This window comes from Pelophylax lessonae (genome assembly GCF_965119305.1).
Source record: "Pelophylax lessonae genome assembly, chromosome: 1".
NCBI lineage: Eukaryota > Metazoa > Chordata > Amphibia > Anura > Ranidae > Pelophylax > Pelophylax lessonae.
The window spans coordinates 151,686,777-151,711,392 of NC_138768.1; positions in this window are offsets into that span (position 1 = coordinate 151,686,777).

Below are 24,616 nucleotides of genomic sequence, written 5' to 3' on the forward strand. Positions count from 1 at the left end.
CCACCCGACAGGTGTTCACAGTGTCTTTTCCTCCTGTAACACCAAGGCAACATGTCTTTTCTCTGTGACAAGCTGTTTTGCTGGAGCCTGAGCAAACTTGTCCAGCTTGTGAGTGTTATGATTCTCTTCAAGGGGCCCCTCACTCTGGCATTCCCCTTCTCTGTAGAGACATCAAGCCACTACCAGCTCTCCTGAGGTAGTAACTTGCACAAAGTTTCTCCAACTGGCCCACTGGCCCAACAGGATCTTCACAAAGTGTCCTTTGAACAAAGTATCTTTGTGAAGGGATCCTCTTCTTCTGTACTCCTTCCTTTGGCCCGATGGCCCAAGTCTCTTTGCCAAGTGTCCATTAAGTGATCCTGCCCCGATGGTCCAAAGGATCTTGATAGAGCATGTGGTGAAACTGACTTCTGATGATGACTGAAGCATGACATTATGTGACTACTTAAGTCCTCTTGAACAGAAAGTCCGTTGTGTGTTAGAGGGTCGGCCCTCTTTGATGGTACTGCCCAGTGGTAGCAGTTCTGCTGATTTCCAGATCCCTTTTGCAAGGATATAAGGGAAAGGGGTATTTGGGAATAGGGCTTTGGCCCTAGCAACAACAACTTGTACTTTGCACTCGAACTTCGGGCTCTCCAGCCCCCTCTTTTCTTAAGAACTCTCAGGCTAGCCAGCCTCACAACTATACCTCTGCAGGGTGGGATACTACATCCTTAGCAATAATGGTCAGGATGAGGGATCCGGACAGACTTCCCCTCTGGGTCTTGGACATGGACAGACCAGGCCTGGCCTGTCCCACTTGGGCGGCGAACCTCTACACCTGTCTATGTAGATGGACCACCCTAAGTTCCAGTTGGTCTTCACAGAGCAAAAGGTGTCCCATAGTTCAGGCCTTTCTTTGTTCCGGTATGGCTTCAGAATGTAGAGGAACTCCCAAATGGCATCACTGCACCACTCCTCTCTTTTGGCCTCGACCTCCAACATGATCTCCCGGGGAGCATAGGGGTAGTCATACCCATACTCCAGGGCCACCTTCCTCTGAATTAGACGCTGGCATCTTGAGAACCTGGGAAGGGTTTGTCTGTTTCCTCTCCCAGGTGGGGAATACAGGGTGTCTTGTCTCCTGATGAGCTTGGCATAGGCCTCGTTTTGATCCCGAGCCCGGGTGTAGGTACGGGGTGGGGACAAATCTGGTACCCTTGTATCATAGGCCTCACAGAACCCCTATTCCTGGCACACACCAAATCCATTGTCTCCTCATTAGGCAAACTGGGCCTTGTAGAACTGCTCCTTTCATCTGCTCCCCAGTCCCATTCTGTCTCTTCCTCAGACTTCCAGACATCTATCCCTTCCGCCAAGGATCCAAACCGATGCTGAAAGCTAGGGGGACCCCGTATCAATGGCTCCGGTCTCCCCTTCACTCGTCACACTGGGAGCCTTCTTCCGGGGAGCCCATTGATTCCCCTCTGCCTTGATAAAAGTAGGTTCTGCTCGTGCAGGTGTAACTGGCCATTTTCCTGGCTGCAACTCGGCCTGAATCACCTGGGTGCACTTCACCTCTGAGGTGGGAGTCTCCCTGGTCTGGTATATGGCACTGTAAGTCTGCACTACCAGCCCCTGCTTCAGCAACGCTCGCAGCACTCCCCTTCCACTGCCCACAGGGATCCTCATGGGTGCCAGTGCTTCCTGAGTGAAGCCTGTCTCCCAGATTACACACTACTTCCTGGGCTGACTTTCACTTGGCACCGCCTGCACAAGTAAATCACTGCAGTGTCCGCATGGACTCCAGGCCTGCAGCCGCATGGACACATTCAAGCATTGGTGACATACCAGCCCGAGATGCTCCTTGTGCTTCCTGCTGCACAGCGCCAGTCCTCCCTTGGGTACCAACCGCACTCCGGTGTCCCACAGGACCAACTCCAGTGATTCTACTAACTTCTTAGGTACTCCGCCAACACGTGGGATAGCTGCTGTGCTCCGGCTCACTCTGACATCCGCCATCTTGCTCCTCCACACACGTGTCTGCTCTTTAGCTACACCCGAAGGTTGCAGTGATGCCTCAGCTTTCTTCTTCTGTTTGGATTGGCAGTCTGTGGGCACCAACCCCGCCCACAACTCCAGACTAGCTGACTCTCTGGTGGTGGCTCCTCCTGTTAGGCAGATCTCTTCAGCACGCCCTTTCCAGCGTGGTGCAGTATCCTCTTCACTGCTGCTCCAACTCTGCTCAGCCAGCACGAAGGTCACTGCCTGGCAGATTGTGTTCCTCAATCCACACACATCCGCCATCTCTGTCTGTACTTGGGCCTGAGTTGCACTTCTATCTTGCCAAGCCAACTGACCTCCCACACTGTTTAGGAAAATTGTCCCGCTGTCATGAATTGAACGGTCAATATTTTTCTTCACAGTACATGCACAGACATGACCCCTGACACTGATCCCTGTGCCCCGGGTCACTGCTCTCTTAATCCACACTTGTACCGATTACTGTAATGCAGGCACAGTCCTTTTGTACAATACAGTGCATTTCTTCTCCATCAACTCTCCTGCATTTTACTTGAGAACAGATACTGTTTCTTGGGTAAATGTCCATCCGTTGCCCATGGCAACCACCATTACTAACTTGACTTGTCAGCACACTTTCACTGATCATTGTAAGGCAGATATTATCCTCTTCACTGACATTCCAGTACATTACTTGGGAAAGTATGGCATTACGTAGCGGAATTTATCGGCCGTTGCCGCTAGCAACCGTTGCGGTAACCCAGGAGTGCATCCCAGACAAGACCAAAATGTAGCACTGCCCCCTTGAGGACTGCTGGATAATACACTCTCGAGTCCCCCTGGGTTACCATTAGCAACACTGGCATTCACAGATTAACACTTTACTTCTTGGCTCAGTCAGTGATCAATCCAGGGGTATGTAGTTGTTTTTGGTGTTTTATTTTAAATAGGGATGGGGGAAGGGAAGAGTCGTATACTCCAAATCAAACTATTCACAATGAATGAGGACTCCTGTCTAAAGATGCAGACCGGCTGCAGATTCACCTTGCCACTAGATGACTTTAGTAGATAAGTGAAAAAGTAGGCGCTAGTAATCAGTGTGTGTTCCAGGTGTGTTAGGGGGTATTAGATTGTCTACACCAATTAGTTATGTCCATAAAGATGAACCTCGTTTACCAATAAATAAATAAATAAATGGTGGACTTTAAAATCATCTATAATACCATAATGTGAACCATTTGTAATAACAACCTATATATATCTCTGTGTCTATATAAAATTGGTGACTTTTAGTGATAGTAAAATTGCAATTAGTGACACTTGTGTTATAAAACCTTATGTGACATAAAAACGCATTTAATTAGCAATAAAATCTATAAAATCTGTAATTCATTTGTATTTTTGTGCAATAGGTGAAAAAAAGTCCGTGGTAAATTGCAATTAGTGAAACTTGTGTTATAAAACCTTGTGTGACATAAAAACGCATGTAATTAGCAATAAAGCCTATAAAATCTGTCATTTATTTATAACCAGGCGCCTTCACCATTTATAATCTACTAGATGACTTTAGGTTAAGTCTCTGTACAGAGAACTTAGTTGGGTAGATCATCTTCAGGATATCCGCCTAGTATCCCCTTTCACTCCACAGACTGACACCTGTCCTCTGACTATCCTACACCAGGGTGGCCCCCCTCAGGTCAGGCCCATTGACACGATCCTCTGTACTCACAATACTGTTTTGCGAGGGTCTCCAGTGTCTCTACCCCTCCAGTCAGTTCTCCTGGACCTATGGGTTTAGTTCCTTTCCTCTGGTCCCCAGACTGACTGCCTGTGACCACGTGCCACTGCTACAGAGGAGGAGGCAGCTGCTACCCTGCCTCCGGGACTCTGCTCACCAGCCAAAAACCCCGCAGCACATGTGCTCCTGGCTTTTATACAGCATCCCATAATGCACTGAGACAGCCAGTCTCTACCAATCACCGGGACTGTACGGAAGCTTGTGTACCCATTGGTCAGGTTTCCTCCCACTGTCCAACATGCCTCCCGATTGGACCAGTGTGAAACACTATCTAGACCCGATGAATCACACACTGAGCAGACCTAACTCACAGATCCTGCTCTCTGGTAGGCAGAAAGCAATATAGATTTCCCTGCTGCTCCTCTGATAGGCAGACAGAGCCAAAAACTATACTCTCTCACTAGCACCTACCTAAGAGGGTGCTACACCTACTAACTATTTCTATTAAATAAGAGTGCTATGAAAATAATGTACATCATAACTACAAATGGAATACAGGATACCTAAGAAATGTAACTTAACCAACCAAAAGCTTGCCTCTAGTCTCACGTTGACCCTCTACTCCATATTGCACCATAACACTTGTACTACCATAATCACCTGACATTGGTTATTTATCCTTGTTTTTTTTTTACATTGGTTATTATTGCCTTCTACTTGGAATGTTTTTATATCTACTTTTTCTATGCAAGAACTGCACCTACACACTCTTTAATTGTTAAACAGACTGTCCTGTCATTACCTTCTAATGTCTACCTGTATCTGTAAAAAAACATCAACAAAAAACAATGAAATAAAGATTATACATACAGTACATATATAATAATAGGAAATTAAGGTATGCAGCCTATGTGTATAGTTATCTTCTTTTTTGCTTCTGTTAAACATCAATTGGGGGGAGGAGTTGATGTGAAAAAAAGTGTTATGCAGGACTGGTGTCTGTGGGTTGTTTGGAAATGCAGGCCTTTATTTGGCTTTTTGATTACAGGAAGTGACTTTTAATTTTGTCGACTTTTGGTGAAGGCTGTTGATGTCAGTTTAGGGTGTTGAATAGTGAAGGCTAGTTTGAGTGTAATCCCATTTCAACAACATTTGTTGCTGTTCTTACTTCAAGGGACAGACTGTACAGTTTTAGCACTATGAAGATGTCAAGGATTCATTAACAGGTTATCAGTGGTAAGGGTTTCCTGTCTAGGGGTGAATATACAGTAGCTTATCTATATATGTGGCATGCACATCCTCAAGTCATACTCCTGGGGAAGTTTCCAGTCATAGTTCATGGTGTGGGTAATGTTGCTGTTGGTGTTTAGCCTGGCCTTGGGGGTCCAAGATTTGTCACGTTAGTTGTCATCTGATGGGAAGTGTTGTCTCATTCTTGCTAAAAAAGTATCTCTGTTTTGTTATACCCCCATCCTTTATCACTGCTACTGAGATACTTAGGAGTAGATTTGTTAGGAGTAGATTTATTGTTTCTTTAAATTGAGAGAAGACAATTCCAGTGGCATCTTTAAAAATGATCCATGGAAGTTGTTGGGCACAGGGTGAACACAAAATAAGCTAAAGGATTTATAACCCTCGAAACTTCCAAGATAACCTTGAGTCTGTGGTCCGATAATAAGAAGTTTGGTATGGCCTGCTCAGCCTGATGCCCGTTGACCTCTAAATTACTGGACTGAAAATCACTCAGATGGTGATGATTATGAAGTTGGCTTCACTATTTTCATGTAAATTCCTCATTTGTTTTGGTTCTAATCTTGCTTATTTTGTTTGCATTTCGACTGAATTTGTTTCATTGCACTATGCATGCACTAGATTATAAACTATGCAGACACAGAGCCATTTTCTAGCCATGCAAGTAAATGAACTGTGTATTACGGCATATCATGGTATATGTGATTATGGCTTCTATATTGGTTGTCAATAATTTGAAGTTACATTGACATTTCAGCATTTGTAGATCCCACTTGTTACACCATTAGGGAAAACATATTCAAAATATTCAAATGCATTATTTAACCACTTGCGGACAGCCCTATACCAGCTTTACTGCTACAGGGTGGCCACAGTGTGCGCAGGATCACGTCTATATATATGTGGTCCTGATCACTGTATTAGTGTCACTGGTTCCCAAAAAAGTGTCAAAAGTGTCAGTTAGTGTCAGATTTTTCGCTACCTTTTTGCAGTCCCCCTATAAGTCGCTGATTTTCACCATTACTAGTAAACATAAATAAATAAATAAATAAATACATTTCATAAAAATATATCCCATAATTTGTAGACGCTATAACTTTTGCGCAAACCAATCAATGTACACATATTAAGATTTTTTTTAACCTTTTAACCATAAATATGCAGCAGAATACATATTGGCCTAAATCGATGAAGAAATTCAATTTTTTTTACATTTTTTTATTGTATGTGCTTGATAGCAAAAAGTAAAAAATTTATTTTGTGATCAAATACCGCTACAAAAAGCTCTATTTGTGAGAAAAAAAAGGACATCATTTTTGTTTGGGTTCGGGTCTTCACGATCACACAATTGTCAGTTAAAGTAATGCAGTGCCGTTTTGCAAAAAATGGCCTGGTCATTGAAGTGGTTAAAAGAGAATCAAAGTTGATGGAACTATTTCTCCCCAGTTTGTTGATGTACAATAGAAACTGGTTATACCAAGTGACATAGAAATATTTTTATTCTAAAGAATACTTTTGCACAATTCACATAACTCGCTAAGATATATCTCCTGGTTGTTACACTCCTTTGTTCACTTCAGATACAGATTATAGCAAATTTAATTTTTTTAAGGTTTTAGACCTCCAGCTGTGACAGACAAACACTGCCAAGAAGATCTTCTGGTATTCCTCTATTCTATTTTTTTCTTCCTTCCTTCAATAACAGAAGAAGTCTTTAGAGCCACTGCTTATTCCCTAATAGCGCTATAGAATTTTAATAGCTCCAATTTCAGGCACAATTTATTTTGTTCTGAAGTGTCATAGCAATTTAAATGGGGCTATGAATGCAGAACCAGAGCAGTTCAAAACTGCTTTGGGGTAAATCTCAGAGGAGTTCAAAAATCCAAGATTGTAACAGTAATGACAGTGCCATCCATCATGTGTTCCTTGAATGTACATATTACGAAGTGATGTGCAGGAAAAGATAAAAATAAATAAAACAAAATTTGTGAAATATCAGGAAATAAGCCCCCAATGATTCACTTGTCAATGATAGGCTTGATTCACTTATCGGTGATACACAGAAGTCATTCAGGACTATTGTCTTTTTTTTTTTGTTTTATTTTTTATTTTTTTCCAAGCATAATGCAGATTCCCTATATACTGCATGCAATACTTTTTTTGCATGTTGTCTGCTTCGAAGTAGCACCTATAATATGCAGTGCACTGGGTATTAATGCCTGCCATCAGCATGTGTGTATGTGAAAAATGTAATTTTCCACCATGACTGTATTCCAAGTGTGAAAAAGTCTAGGTTTCAAGATTATGATATTCAATAGATATCTTTTTGTTCACCAACAGAAGCCCCCATCCCTCAGATATGTTTTAGTCACAGGCACGTAGATTCCTATGGGTCTTGGGCACCAACGTTTTACTGTCATTTTTTTCAGTCCTGAGAATGCGGCGCCAACAGTTTTTCAATATTTTAGGTGTTCAGTCTCCTTTCTTTAAGTGGATGTAAACCCTCACATATACCCAGTGAAGTGAACAGCCTCTGATGATACACAGAGATGAGACAAATCTCCCTACATAAGTTTTACATGTATGTCTGCTGTCTTCAGCTTTCTATATTCTTTTGAAAGTGCACATTGTGTTAAATTTTTTTCTTCCTGTTTCAGCAGTGGGAGGGAAGTCGGGGCATACACTTTATGTGAGCTGATTGGAGGAAAGTAACAAATTATAGAAATATCAGCGCTCCTCCCTAACTGATAGCAGCTGAACACTAAACAGGCACAGAAACAAACCTGGGTAGCAAAGATAAAAAACAATAGGCAGTGCAGTGCTCTCTAAAAGCTAAAATCGAATAAAATGAACAACAATACAATCAATAGCAAATGCTAAAAACATATGACAGAGTAGCCTCTTACTTGAAAAAAAGGACATCGGGCATGAACAGCAAACAGACCGGGACAGCGAGGCAGACTCGGTGTCACTCGGTCTCCTCCGTGCCAGCGGGTGACGTCAGACTCTTGCTTCCTCCGTGGGTGGAGGCTTCGTCAGCGATCTGATCCACCCACGGAGGCGATACGCGTGCGGAGGGAGGAGGAACCAAGCGTCTGACGTCACCCGCTGGCACGGAGGAGACCGAGTGACACCGAGTCTGCCTCGCTGTCCCGGTCTGTTTGCTGTTCATGCCCGATGTCCATTTTTTCAAGTAAGAGGCTACTCTGTCATATGTTTTTAGCCAGATTAAAGACAATATTACACTATCCTGGTATCTCTTTCCTTTCTTACCCTGTCATTGGGGAGACATACAGGAGTGTTTAGTTCTAAGTGGAGCAGGTTCATGCTGACTGGAGATTGTCTTTTCCATCATTGACCACTGAGAGGATTAACAAGAAGTCGGAGTCAGTGATCTGTTCATGTGTGCAATGCCCGTATTATATCTATTGAGGTGAGAGGCCACTCTGGAAGGTGGAGGGAGTGTGTGGTGTTTTTCCTGCTGTCTGCACCTGGCTCCTTTGGAATACATTGGGAATTCTTGCACTTTAAGGACTATCACACCTTTTTGACCTTTTATCTGATCTTTTACCAGTTTCTTTTAGATGGACTGTGCATTTGCTATTGATTGTATTGTTGTTCATTTTATTCGATTTTAGCTTTTAGAGAGCGCTGCACTGCCTATTGTTTTTTGTGATTGGAGGAAAGGCACACCCCCCCTCTCCACATAGGTAGAGGAATGTAGAAACTTGCAGAGCTGTGCCGTGAATAGACAAGCTCTCTGCTAATCTGTCTTTAAGTCCCTCCCCCAACACAAATTCTCAGCTGCTTTTATCTCCTGTGTCGGAGAACTTGTCAGAAGTTATCATGCTGATAACAGAGGAACGGAGCAGCAGAAAGACACAGGACTTAGGGCTTTGGAGAGGGATAAGTAAACACTACAGATCTATGTGCCCAGGTCAAATTTCATGAATGGAACTCTGACACATTAACATTGTGGTAAACATTGCATGAAGGAGTCTCTCACACTATTTCAAGTTCTGACATGCCTTCTTCTTTGTACCTAAAGTGAATGTCAGGATACTTGGGCATCCCTGAATTGGCATTTCCTTTATTGTAAAAATTGTTCTGGAGAATGTCACTTACCATACTATACCAGATCACAGCACAGAAAACTTCATATCAATTTTTTTTAATAAACTCACTATTAATCAGACAAAAAATCCAGTAATAGCCTAAAATGATCATGATGGTGAACACATACACTATTAAGATCCAAAGGTATTGTTTCACTATGGTTAGTCTTTTGAAGTAAAACATGATATATAGCCTATCGATCATTATAACAGCCACCATGGTAGAGTTCCATCATCTGTTTGGTGTAAATGTTCTCCGTTAGTTTATCTCAAAATGGAACACACAAAAACAAAAGCTTTCCAGTTTAAAAAAATAAATAAAAATGAGCATTGTCTGTCAGCCTTTCTGAAAAGCCAGTAGGGCAGAATGTGTTCTTAATAGCACCAAAATGATAAAGTGTTTTCCATTTCTAGAAAAAAAAGAGTCTCATTTTCAAAACCATTCTCCTTAAAATAGCATTCTTTTTACGTTTCACTCTAATGACAATGCAAATAAACAAAAAAGATAAATAAATAAATAATTGTGTTTATGTTCGTGCATTAAAAATTACATTTTAATCATGGAGATAATTTTTGTACATGCACAAAAGCATCATTGTTGTCATTGATAGCAGCCAACCTTTAACTACTTTTAGTTAGCTGATTTGCGCATATTGCTGGACTCTCAGTCACATTTGATCTGTCAGATAAACAGTTTTTTTCATTATTTGTATAGCACTGCAATCTACCTGACTGTATAATTTGTGAGTGGATTATTTAAGTAGTCATAAAACATGGTTGTAGGCAATCTTTGTGATATGATGGAAAGGGACGAGCTGACCTGTGATGGGTGTAAGAGGGGACTACTGCGTGATAGGTTCAGTGGACCTGTAGGTATGGCTTAACCAGTGGCAGTCAGGCACAGCAAATGAAAACAGCAGTGAGCTGAAGGCGATTGGACCAAGAAAAATAGTCTATACAATGCAACTGAGAGTCCTGCAGGCATGTTTAGTGAGCAAATTAGAGCAGGATTTTGCCCTTGGATGGTTAAATAGGACACCACCTTATGTGAGGATATAGGTATTGTTGCAGATAATAGCTAGGTTTTTGGGGTTACAGCTAGAGAGAGCCATCTACTTTCCTCTTGTCCTCATCTGTAGCATAGACAAAGGTTTAAAGTGTAAAGCCCCATACACACGGGCCAAATGCTAGGTACATCGGCCAGTTCAAAAAAACTGCCCGACTGGGCTGTGTGTATGGCAGCCAGTCTGACAGAAGCTGGCCATTTGGCCGGCTTCTATCGGACGAGCATACTGGAAAGCCAGCATTCAACTGACTGTCAATCAGCGCTCTCAGCCAATGGCTGGGAGCGCTGACCAGAGTGTTTTGGCAGGGGGGCTACCTCTCTGTCAGAACACAAAAGCTTAGCGGGGAAAATCACTGTACTAACGTCAGATCGCTCTCTTATGAAGTGGCACCTTGAACTCATTCCATTTTTATTTCCAAAATGTTGCTGACCTTGCATGCTTTACCATCTAAGATACCCAGTAAGTTAACACCCCTTCAGGTTGTATCCTGCAGTGTTAGGCAAGCAACTATTATTTTTCTTGCTTTGTAATTCTGATTGTAAGATTGGTAAAATAACCCACTCAGATGTTCAGGGAGTGTGTATCTTCATTCTGTGTTCAATGTCAAATGCTGACAAAGACAGTGACTTCCTGACATTGTCTCTGTGATGATTAACACTGACTGAGGGAACATAAGGGAGAATAGGGAGGGTTTATCCAGATTCCAGGACTATACTAGCTTGCAATTAGGGGAGGAAAGAAACAGATGAATGCACCAAATGCAGAAGTAAAAAGAATATAACCCACTAGTTGTCAACACATCAGAACAATTCTAACCAGGTGGAATAATGGTTTAATGGAACCAATGGTTCAATAGAATAGCAAAAAAAAAATACATACAGTGCCTTGCGAAAGTATTAAGCCCCCTTGAACTTTGCGACCTTTTGCCACATTTCAGGCTTCAAACATAAAGATATAAAACTGTAATTTTTTGGGAAGAATCAACAACAAGTGGGACACAATCATGAAGTGGAACGAAATTTATTGGATATTTCAAACTTTGTTAACAAATAAAAAACTGAAAAATTGGGCATGCAAAATTATTCAGCCCCCTTAAGTTAATACTTTGTAGCGCCACCTTTTGCTGCGATTACAGCTGTAAGTCGCTTGGGGTATGTCTCTATCAGTTTTGCACATCGAGAGACTGAAATTTTTGCCCATTCATCCTTGCAAAACAGCTCAAGCTCAGTGAGGCTGGATGGAGAGTGTTTGTGAACAGCAGTTTTCAGTTCTTTCCACAGATTCTCGATTGGATTCAGGTCTGGACTTTGGCTTGGCCATTCTAACACCTGGATATGTTTATTTGTGAACCATTCCATTGTAGATTTTGCTTTATGTTTTGGATCATTGTCTTTTTGGAAGACAAATCTTCATCCCAGTCTCAGGTCTTTTGCTGTCTCCATCAGGTTTTCTTCAAGAATGGTCCTGTATTTGGCTCCATCCATCTTCCCATCAATTTTAGCCATCTTCCCTGTCCCTGCTGAAGAAAAGCAGGCCCAAACCATGATGCTGCCACCACCATGTTTGACAGTGGGGATGGTGTGTTCAGGGTGGTTAGCTGTGTTGCTTTTACGCCAAACATAACGTTTTGCATTGTTGTCAAAAAGTTAGATTTTGGTTTCATCTGACCAGAACACCTTCTTCCAAATGTTTGGTGTGTCTCCCAAGTGGCTTGTGGCAAACTTTAAACTACACTTTTTATGGATATCTTTAAGAAATGGCTTTCTTCTTGCCACTCTTTCATGAAGGCCAGATTTGTGCAGTATATGACTGACTGTTGTCCTATGGACAGAGTCTCCCACCTCAGCTGTAGATCTCTGCTGTTCATCCAGAGTGATCATGGGCCTCTTGGCTGCATCTCTGATCAGTCTTCTCCTTGTATGAGCTGAAAGTTTAGAGGGACGGCCAGGTCTTCGTAGATTTGCAGTGGTCTGATACTCCTTCCATTTCAATATTATCGCTTGTACAGTGCTCTTTGGGATGTTTAAAGCTTGGGAAATCTTTTTGTATCCAAATCCGGTTTAAACTTCTCCACAACAGTATCTCGGACCTGCCTGGTGTGTTCCTTGTTCTTCATGATGCTCTCTGCGCTTTAAACTGACCTCTGAGACTATCACAGTGCAGGTGCATTTATACAGAGACTTGATTACACACAGGTGGATTCTATGTATCATCATTAGTCATTTAGGTCAACATTGGATCATTCAGAGATCCTCACTGAACTTCTGCAGAGAGTTTGCTGCACTGAAAGTAAAGGGGCTGAATAATTTTGCACGCCCAATTTTTCAGTTTTTTATTTTTTTAACAAAGTTTGAAATATCCAATAAATTTTGTTCCACTTCATGATTGTGTCCCACTTGTTGTTGATTCTTCACAAAAAATTACAGTTTTATATCTTTATGTTTGAAGCCTGAAATGTGGCAAAAGGTCGCAAAGTTCAAGGGGGCCGAATACTTTCGCAAGGCACTTTATAAGTGGCATAGAAAGCTCCCCATATGAAATCTTTAGATCCATGTCTTGTGCTGGTCCTGAAAGACACAAAAAGGGAAAAGCATGCCGACACACTGTATAAGCATCAGTCATATATGAGTTTTCAAGTCGGAGGGGCCACAAGACTTCAGTTGACTGGCATAATCCAAAGGATAATCAGGATGGGTTTGTGTTGTCTATTCAACTAGATGTTGGAAACATACAGTCCATAGAAGTCCAGATGAGTCACATACATGACACAATAGGATTAGTCCATGAAGACATCAGATCTCCTCTACAAAGGTGGGAAAGCTTGTGAGGTCTTTATAGATAGAATTAGGACAACTTCTCTAATTGGTTGAAGAAATCTTTTGACAAATTTAGGAAACTTTGCTTCCAGGAGAAGGACAGTTCTGCATGATAAATGGTGCATACAACTCTGATGAGTTTCCTAGGATTTTTAATGTTAGCAGGATTTTCGTGCTGTATCACCTTAGGGCTGATGGACAAATCTGTAACTGAGATGCAGCTTAGATCTAGATTGTCTAGACTGGCGAAAGAATATAGATGCAAAGTCATTGAAACTCCCACTAAGGTTATCTAAGTGAAGAGATATTACTTTTTTTGCAGTAGTAAGGTGTTGTTTTGTCAATGATAGGACGTACGTGGCTTGCGGAGGTGACTACGGATATCCGATCAGGAGAGGGGACATTCACTCAGGAGGATTTTTTCTGCGTTTTGATACATACCATCTGGTAAGAGGCACATTTGTGTCATCTCACAGGGTGGCATTGCAGTGGAAGTTTTCCTCCTCTCCATTGGGCTACATTGAATTTGATTCTGAACCTTACTTAATTAATTCTGGTAAGGAGGAAAGCCTGTGGGTGGTCGGAATCACTATTCATATCACTGATACATCACTGGAAGTTGATTTTTCACAATTTTATACCACACAGTATGGTGAAGACTACATTATTTGGACTTTGTGGACTATTATTGGTTTTTGCACTTATTTGATTTTATTCAACTGTTGCACGGGACCACGTTCACTTTTTGGTTCACTGATTATATGCACCTTGATGTGATTTCACTGTTATTTCATTGTGATTTATATGTGTTATTTTGGTCATTCATCTTAACACTCTTGTTTAGCGCACTTATTATTTTCAACATTAATTTTTCACTTGGTTTAGTTCAGATAGCAGCTTTACTCCACTACTATATCAATGATAAGACAAGCCAGAGGTTGCAGCTGGTCTTTAGGGAGCAACTCAGTAGCATCTACTAAAACAGATGGGGATTTAGAGTCACTAGTTTCACAGTCCATAAACTGATGAATTTCAGTATTGTGGTGCAGGATTTCAGTATTAGTAGATTCCTAATCACATGTTGAAAGTTCAGTTTTGCTGCTGTCAGTAGTACGTTGAGTTTTACTGATGATACTGATTCTTGATCAGGAAGTCTCATTCTCAATGTAGCTCTTTTGAGTTACTGTAGCATAAATTGTGAGAGAATACCGGGATGTCTTAAACTCTCTCAATAATAGTTTTTCAAGTGCACACTTTGGGGTTGATTTTCTAAAGGCTGTGTACTTTGCAAGTGCAATTGTATCTGCAAGGGCATTTGGTCCAAAGTTTAGTTAATGAGAGGTAAGCTCTGTTGACTTCCATTATCCAAGCATGTGCAAGCAAACATTTTTTTAAATTTTCCTTGCACGTGATTGAGTATTCTTTGGAAAGTGAAGCTTCACCTAATTTACTAAGCCCTGGAGCAAATGTACTTGCAAAGTTCATAGTCTGTTTGCCTTTAGTAAACCAACCCCATTGTTTCAACTCTTTTTCTTACTGGAGCAAGGAGCACTTACAATGACCCTGCTTAGGCCAGTCCTAAGTTGGGTCATTAAAGATCAACTGTGCGCCATTCTTGTACCTTGAGGACTCTTGTGATTTCTCTTCCCAGTTGAAGCATGGTTTTGGCATTAGTGTCCAATGGTGGATTGTAGATTTGCCTTGAAATTCTAAAGTCATACATTTAACATGCACCTTCTGGTGTATGATATAACACTTATTGGCGGCACATAGGAACAACATAAACGGGATCCAAGAGAATGCAATTGAGATGTCCGGTAAAGAAAGCTCAGTTTATTGATTAAAAAAGGGGAGACAACAACTTACATACCACCTTGTGTCTAGAGTCAGGCAGGGGCACCATCAGGATTGGAGACTGGATGGCTGATTGCCAAATGCTGCTGTGTTCCACCCTGGTTCCTGCAAGGTGAGTGATTCACTTCCGGCTATCGCACCAGAGCAGAGCAGAGCAGTGACTGTGTATCCTCGCGCCTGCTGGTTCCAGCAAGGATTTCTCTCTCTCAGCACACAGTGGCATTTGGCAATCGGCCATCCAGTCTCCAATACTGACCATGCCCCTGCCTGACTCTAGACCCAGGGTGGAATGTAAGTTGTTGTCCCCCTTTTTTAATCAATAAACTGAGCTTTCTTTACCGGACATCTCAATTGCATTCCCCTGGATCCCGTTTACGTTGTTCCTATGCGCCACCAATACATGTTATATCTTGCTCCAGCATCCATGATATGCCTGATAAAAGAAAAGGAATTGGCAGCACTCCAGGTTGAGTCAAAATCCAGATTTATTGACTGGACATCCAAATATGACAATCGTAACAAGGTAGACGCGTTTCACACACTGACTGTGTGCTTAATCATTAGTAATCATGGGTAATGATTAAGCACACAGTCAGTGTGTGAAACGCGTCTACCTTGTCACGATTGTCATATTTGGATGTCCAGTCAATAAATCTGGATTTTGACTCAACCTGGAGTGCTGCCAATTCCTTTTCTTTTATCAAGTTTTCACGGAGGCGAGCCGGGGCATGCACCTGTGTGAGTCATCAGGCAATTACACCACCTTGAGCAGTGAGTCCTTGTCTGTTCAATCCATCCTATGCCTCACTGGCTGGCAGCATATCGCCTTCTGTTGTGGCCCACTGGCCAGTTTTTATCTTTCATACATCAGTCTCCCCAGGAGCGCCTGGTTATTTGTTTTTGATCTTCTGATGTATGGATTTCATCTCATTGGTTTCACTCTATAAGTATAGGAAAATGATTTCCTTCATTTTTTTTTTTTTGTCTGAAATAATTCATTATTCAGTGGGAGCAAGTCTTCCTGTGGTTTTTGCTGTGCATGTGTGCAGGTTGTAGGATATCATTTTACATTAAATGTGTCGAAGAACTCTGAAGTGGCAACAAATGATTAACTTTGGTTGTTTAAAAAACATACAACCTAGCAGTTTTTTCTGGTTGTCTTAAGAAAAACACTTTCACCAGAAATATTTGAACTAATTTTCTTTGAAGGTTGTATCATGTTGTAATCCACTATACAGTACTTAGATATGATTGTTGGAGTAGACTCTACATGGCTTTCACCTTCATGATTGGACATGGGTGTATGGACTTCGATAGATGTAGAGTTTTGTTTAAAGGGGCTTTGATGTAAGGCTGATTTGTGAATGTCATTGTTTCATTCTAAGCATTTAACTGTAGCCTTGCAGTCTTTGACGAAGTGCACTGTGAATGCGCAACGTCTAAAACAAATGGCATGTTTCCTTAGAAACTCTTTGCATTCTTCAAAGAGCTTTTGTTAATTGCATGACATTTCCTGAGAGGATGTGGTTTGTCACAAATTAAACTGTAAGAGTTTGGGTCCTTTCGTCTTTCACTGCTGTCTCTGCTGGTAGTTAGTGTAATTCTCATCTTTCTAGCATTGTTTCTATCTATTTAATGGTGAGGTTTAATATTCTTTTAGTTGAAAGGCTGGGAATGCTTGACTTCATAAATTTTATGTTAACTACTTCTCTGCAACTCTAACTTATTAGTTCCTTCAGGCCTTGTCCTGACAGGTGCTTCTTTACCATTTCTGGAGGTGGCAGTTTCTAATTCCTAGTTTTAGAGGAGAGGATAGAGTAGCAGATGGGTTTAATCCAGATGAAGGCTTGGGATCTGGGGGTCTCATGGTGTGGGTCTCGAGAACTAGTAACATGGAGAGCAAAGGGAAAATTGGGACTTTTAAGGTAGCCACTCATAACCCCCAGGAGAAATAAACTCAAGTGTTTATATAAAAATATACATTTTATTTGAAAATTATTAAAAGATTTTATAAAATCTATTCAAGAACAGATACAGTATCTCCTCATAATACATTAAGCAACAGGCTCTCTCCTATACCACAAGGAAGAGGCCTATGGAAATACCCGTAGTGTAAACAAATATCATATGATAAGAGATGAAATTCTCTAGGTTTCACAGGTATCTCCGAAAATTGCAGGATCGCTAAGCGTTTCGCTTGTAGCTTCTTCAGGGAATCCTGTCAATACTGGGAGATGTAATTGTACAATACATTAATCATCATACATTTTATTACATCACATTTACAAAATTATTTCAAAACACTTGAGTTGCAATACAAGAATACATCAAGACAAAAAACAGCATATGAATGAATACTGACGGGGTACCTACCCAACTTCCAAAAGGAAGGAGATAGAAATGGAGCATCTGGAGCTGAAGGATGAAATAAATTGAAGTGGGGGGACCTAGACACACCTATATATATCCAGGGAAACTGACAGGGAGCTGCTACAAACATTATATATAAAGATATAGATGTGAATATAAGGCACAAATGGACACTCACTTATGGATGGAGAATATAACATAGGTCCATAGATCAGATTCTCCCATATATACAGAGGGTAGTCCGTCTGGTGACTCCTCACTAGACAAACAATGCATGAAAGATGATATGAATTAGAGCCAGTGAGTTAAGTTGGTGTCCCGGGATCTCATTATAATAGGTATTGACCTGTTGGTAAATGCTGGTCCCTGGTATAGCCCCCCTCTCTCTTTAAGGAATGCTAAGCCCATCCTAAGTCGTTAGTACATAGTATCCCATATGGACAGTACCTTCATCTTAAGAGGAACTACACCAGGGAGGAGGACTTCTTGATAAGGGCAAAGGAACTACAAACAAGACTCCTGAAACGAGGTTACTCCAAGACCTGTTTGAAGAAAGCTTTCAAAAGAGAGAGACAAAAAGATAGAAAATCCCTATTGCACTCTAAGAGGCAGGATAGCTCAGTTCAACCCACAAGATTGATTACAAAATTCTCCAGACAACATTCACAAATCCATTCCATTTGGCACAACACTGGCATCTGCTGACTGAGGATGCGATCATTGGTAGATATATCAGCTCTAAGCCCTCGGTCACGTTTAGGAAATCCAAGTCTTTAAAAGACCCTTTAACGAAAAGTCATTTTCCAAAAGGTCAGGTATCATCAAACAGTAGAAATAAAGGGAGAGGGACTTTCCCATGTGGGAAGTGTGAATTCTGCGAATGGGTTGAACCTAATAGGAGGATTATATTACCAAATGGAAGTTTTTGGACCCCTTTGAACACCATAGATTGTCAAACTATAGGTGTGATGTACATTATGATCTGTAAGTGCAGGGCCTTCTACATTGGGAAAACTAGAAGACCATTCTGGAAACGCATACGAGACCATGTCTATCTGATAAAGAATGGCAAGTTGGAATCACACAAAAGTAGACATGTAGGGCTTTACCCCAATTTTGATCTGTTCGTAATGGAATTTTATAATCTTGAACATGTCCCTACCTTGGAAAGAGGAAGTGAAATTGACCACCAATTGATGAGACTAGAGACAAAAGGGATAGTAACCCTGCAGGCTACCAAATCTCCGGGGTTAAATGAATTCATTAGCTGTAAACCTTTCTTATGATAATCTATGTTATATAATACTCTTTTCCTTTCTTTTAAGGAAACATATATTTATTGATGAAAGATTATGATATATTTCTGATGATGATGATTTTCTGATGATGTTTTATTACATATATGGCAGGGTTACTTCTCTTTTGTGGTAGATGTGGAGCATACCTGGAGTCCACAGGAGACCAGGTATGCTCTGGTCTGCCGGCATGGGTGGGCGGAGATCACAAACATTATGGGTATTATATTTACTTATTTTTCAAGAATGTATTTATTTGAATTTAAATTTTTTTTCATATTTTCAATTTTTATCTTTATTTTATTATTATTATTATGATTATTATTATTATTATTATTTTTCCTTTCTCTCTCTTGGCTTTTTCATATAGGGTATGAGGAATATATGGTGGCCTCACTCTCCACTTCTAGGGACCAGTCGCTCTGGCTTCTTTACCTTTATGCTCTTATATATTTGTTGTTTTTTCTTTCTTCTTTTTTTTCTTATTTTATTTTTCTTCTCTCCCTATCATGTTCTAGTTTCCTTTATGCTCTTATGTGTTTATTTTCACTCCTTTCATGTTTCTTATTTCTTTTCTCTCTATTATGTTTCAGTTTATTTTGTTCTAATTTTTCATCTGTTTGCTTTGCACTGGTGTGGGGGCGTTATGTGTTCCTTGGTGGGGCGGGAGAGTATTGCTCCGATGTTGGCATCTTCATTGTGGAGATGCTTAGCCGTGACTTCATGCATGGCACTTCCGGCTTCAGCTGGCCTGGCCGGGAATGAAACATCAGAGCCGCTGCCCTCTAGCCCCACCATTTCCGGTTGACGGAAACATACCCACTCACGGTCCCGCTGCTAGACAGACAGCAGGCGGGCCTGGGGGTGGAGTTTGTCAGTTTGGAGCCATCTCTCTCTCCTGCATAAATAGGAGAGTGGAACAGGACCTTATGTCAGATGCTGTTGGGATTCCTTAAAGAGAGAGGGGGCTATACTAGGGACCAGCATTTACCAACAGGTTAGTACCTATTATAATGAGAATTCGGGACATTAGAGCTCCAACCTAACTCACTGGCTCTAATTCATAGCATCTTTCATGCATTGTTTGTCTAGCGAGGAGTCACCAGATGGACTACCCTCTGTATACGGGAGAATCTGATCTATGGCTCTATGTGATATTCTCCATCCATTAGTGAGTGTCCATTTGTGCCTTACATTCACATCTATATCTTTATATATAATGTTTGTAGCAGCTCCCTGTCAGTTTCCCTGGATATACTGTGTATATTGGCTTAGTGCACCCTTAGTATACTTTATTTATTTATTTACAATGAAGCATTGGAGAAATCCTTTGTTTTGTTTTGAATCTACCCCTCTCATTCCCAACATAATATATACATACCTATGGGAATAAACATGTATTTAATAATATATTACACCTTTCCCAACTAGATGTTTCATATACTGATTACCTTGCTGTATGTGATAGGTGTTACTGGCTCTCAAATGACAACCCTTAATTTGGAATTCCAGAGTGAGATCCGTGGTGTGTGGGCTCTTTGCCCTCCTTTTTGCTGGGACAGGTGTGTCTAGGTCCCCCCACTTCTATTTATTCCATCCTATGGCTCCAGATGCTCCATTTCTATATCCTTCCTGTTGGAAGTTGGGTAGGTACGCCGTCAGTATTCATTCATATGCTGGTTTTTTTTCTTGATGTATTCTTCTATTGCAACTCAAGTGTTTTGAAATAATTTTGTAAATGTGATGTAATACGATTTATGATGATTAAAGTATTGTACAATTACATCTCCCAGTATTGACAGGATTCCCTGAAGAAGCTCTAAGCAAAACGCGTAGCAATCCTGCAAATTTTGGAGATACCCGTGGAACCTAGAGAATTTCATCTCTTATCATACAATATTTGTTTACAGTAAGGGTATTTTCATAGACCTCTTCCTTGTGGTATAGGGGAGAGCCTGTTGCTTAATGTATTATGAGGAGATACTGTATCTGTTCTTGAATTGATTTTAAACAATCTTTTAATAATGTTCAAATAAAATGTATATTTTTATATAAACACTTGATGTTATTTCTCTTGGGGGTTATGAGTAGCTACCTTAAAAGTCCCAATTTTCCCATTGCTCTCCATGTTACTTATTCTGCATAGGTATGTGGAGCCACAATTAACTGAGTCTTGTCTCATATTTATTGGGTCTCAAGAACTGCATAACTGGTCAGAAGGTTTTGAGTTGGATTAAGGACGGTGTGCTATGGCACATGAGTTGCTGCCTAAGATATTAGTAACTTGGAAGGAAAAGAATATTCAAATGCAGCAGGGTTACACATGTGGTCCTCCCACTGCATTGAAGCTTGGTATACAGTATTTAAAGCATGCTGTGTAAATGTGTTAACATTGTTCTGGCTTAGGACGAACTGCCAGGCAGGAAGACTGATTTCTTCTTCTACCTCCACAGCTTGTTCCAAAACCCTGAGCTTAGCCTTATCTAATGCTTCCTTTCTCCTTCTTCTTCTATGAAGGACATTTAGCTGAGCTTCTTCCTGGGCTTCTGCTTGGGCAGCTTTTGCTTTTGCCTGGGCACGTGCTTGGGCAGCTTGTGATTCATTGACTGCTCCCCAGTCGATATAATACACTTTGAACTATGCTGCATCTGCTTGGCCCGGACTATGGTGAGTTGACAATTCGGCTCTATGTTTTAAAGGAACATGCAGAGTTGTATTCTGAATAGATAAGCTGTGTGCTTATCTCCCTCCCGACACAAATTTTAGCTCATGTTATCTCATGTGTCTGAAAACTTCTCAGGAGTGACTCATGCTGAAATAAAGCACCAGATTGAAACAACATTTAGAGCTTTGGAGAGAGACAATTAAACACTATAGATACCTGATACACCGTTCACCTGATTTGGATGTAAATACCCTCAGATTAAACCTAAAAGTCTGCAGTTAAAGCCCATCTTGTTTGTTTCATTTCAAATCCATTGTGGTGGTGTATAGAGCCAAAAAGATTAGAATTGTGTAGCTGTCCCAATATTTATGGACCTGACTGTATATCTGTTTAGTTCAAACTTCATAACTAGGGTTTACAAACACTTTAAGATTTTTTTAACTTAGGGATCCTTTCACACTGGCTTTCTGATCAGGTCCGCCTGTCAGTTTTTCAGGCAGCCCTGCTCAGACCCTCCAGTCTCCCCTATGGAGCGGCGGATGTCAGTGGACACATGTCTGCTGACACCTACCGCTATCCGATCTGATCCTGCCCGAAAAGTCCAGATGGATGGTCCTATTTTCCATCTGTCTGGTGGATCGGATTGGATAGGATTGTATGAAAACGGACAGGCGGACCGTTTCCATCTGATTTCCTCATAGAAGAGAGCAGGACTGTGTCCATGTCCACTCTGCACAGTGCAGTAAGTGCAATACTGCTAGAAGAAACACATAATTTATATAAAAGGATATTGCAATGGACATTACTGTCTCTTGCCTGCAGTGCTACCATCCCACACTCTAGATTGGCCCCATAATATTGTGAAAATTTGTTACCTCTATGTGTTTCCGCCATCCATGCCTCATCTCCTCTGCCGCCATTGCGGCATGTGTCTGTTTATAAGCCCCAACCCGGACGCGTCACCTCCGGTGGGGTTGACGTCATTCCGGGTCCGGTCTCCAAGTACACATGCGCCAATTGACGCACGCGCACTGCTAAGAATGGAAACTCCACGATGACGTGGGTTCCGGACAGCCGCAAGTAAGGGCGGAAGCGGAACACTCTGCCCCCGCCTCTTGCCCGGAGACCGCAACACCCGCAGGAGAGGAATATCCACAGCACCACCCAGTGGCCAAGAAAATATCGTAATAAAGTGGGGTAATGCACTGAAACTCATGGGAACCATTCCGGGATATTGCCTGAAGCCAAAATAGCTACGTAATCTGGAGTGTATACATACATACAAATTTGTTATATTAAACATTTGTATCAGCAATCGTTTTGTCAATGATATTACAAAATATTTCCATAGTTTGTTTCTTTGGTTATAAATAGATGTTTGCCAATTACATTATGTTACTATTAACACGTTTAACCTATAATTAAACATATCTGCTAGAAGAAAAGCAAGGCAAGTAGGCAACAGCTACACATGTCACAGTGGATTGGACTGGAGTCAGTGGAGGACTATCTGCACTCAAGTATGGCACTCACTGCAACTACTGCAGTCAGTGCAATACTGCTAGAAGAAAAGCAAGGCAACAGCTACACATGTCACAATGGATTGGACTGGAGTCAGTGGAGGACTCACTGCAGTATGGCATTCACTGAAACTACTGCAGTCAGTGCAATACTGCTAGAAGAAAAGCAAGGCAACAGCTACACAGTGGATTGGACTGTGTACTACCGCTTTTAGATAAATGATGTGTTGTTATATATCATGAGTACGATACCGTAAAAGTCCCCTCTTGGCCCATACCTACCAATCCCCCTTAGTGGTGTTTTGGTAATACAAAAATTAGTATAATCTGGGATGTAGGTATCAAATATACTTAAGAATTCTTATCTTAGAGCACAATCAATTTAATTATCATGTGTACTACCGCTGCAAGATGGCACTCACTCACTGCAGTAGTGATTTAAAATTATTGCAGCAGTGATTGGTGTTCTACTGCAGCAGTAGTCCACTGGCACTGACTCCAATCCACTGTCTATGTATATATTTTTTCTATCACTTTTGCACTGACTGCAGCGCAGTCAGTGCAAAACTGTTAGAAAAAAATAGATAGACACAAGCTAGACAGTGGATTGGACAGACTCAGTGGACTGGTGGACAGACACTACTATAGACTAGCTACACTTTCAAATCAATACTCCCAGTTAAGTAGAACAATATTATAATGCAGAAAGCATAACATTTCAGCATGTTCACCAGTTAAACTGCTTCTTTTCTTTTCATAAATTGCTGTCACTTCACTAAAAACACACTCACTTGGTACTCAGGAAGGAGAAGCAGAAAGGTATCTTCTAGCATGAGAAGCAAGTCTTTTGTAGCGTGCCTCATTTTCTTTCCACCACTGAAGAGGATCACTTCTTCTGTCAACTACTGGTTCCTTCAAATAGAGATGAAGTTCATCATCCAGGCTCATTATTGCCGATTCTGATGAATCCTCTGCATGAGGCTCCAATAAAACGCTGAACATTGCATCTATTTGACCATGATGAATTTTCTCTTCTGTCCGTTGTCTTTTGAGACATTTTTCTCCTGCATCCTGCACTTCCACATCAGAAACCTTTTCTTCTTGTCCTTGACTTTTCTTTTCATTAGGAGGAACCTCCTGCACCTTCTCTTGAATATCTTCTGTCAGCCATTGCTTTGCCTTGGCCAATACATCATCAGAAGATAAAGGATATTTCTTGTATCGAGGATCCAAAAGACATGCAAGCACAACAGTTTTATTGCCCCCCCCCCATGCTTCTCAAACCTTTTGGCGAGGCTGTCCCTCATGGCCTGCCTACATGCTTTGGTACCACATGTGTTGGGTCCTTCATTCTGTTGAAGAAGCATCTTCAGGACTCTCACACATGGGATCACAGAGGAAACAGGTGAGTTGTAATGACTCGCCTCCAATGTCACTTCCTCAATGGGTACGAGCATCTCTATAATGTTGGCTACTATGTCCCACTGATCTGCAGTAGGGCAAGAATGTCCTCCAAGTCCATATTCACCAGAATATATAGTGAGAGCTCGTTTCTGCTCCAGCATCCTCTGTAACATATGTAGCGTTGAGTTCCATCGTGTTGGAACAGCCTGTATCATGTTGTTTTTGGGTAGGCCAAGGTCTTCCTGAATGCACCTCAGTCGCTGCTTGGCAAGAACAGAATGGTGGAAATGGCCTGCGCACTTCTTCAGCATGGTAATAATGTCCAGCAAAGCTTTCTGGTGTGACAGACCATCACTTACCACCAGTTGGAGGGTGTGTGCCATTCAACTGAGTTCTGACACTTCAGCAAGTATCATACCTTTAACCATGTTCGCTCCACTGTCTCGCAGCACAAGCATCACTCGGTCTTTGCTGTTTCCCATTCTTCTAGCATGCCTAGAAACTTTTCTTTAATGTACTC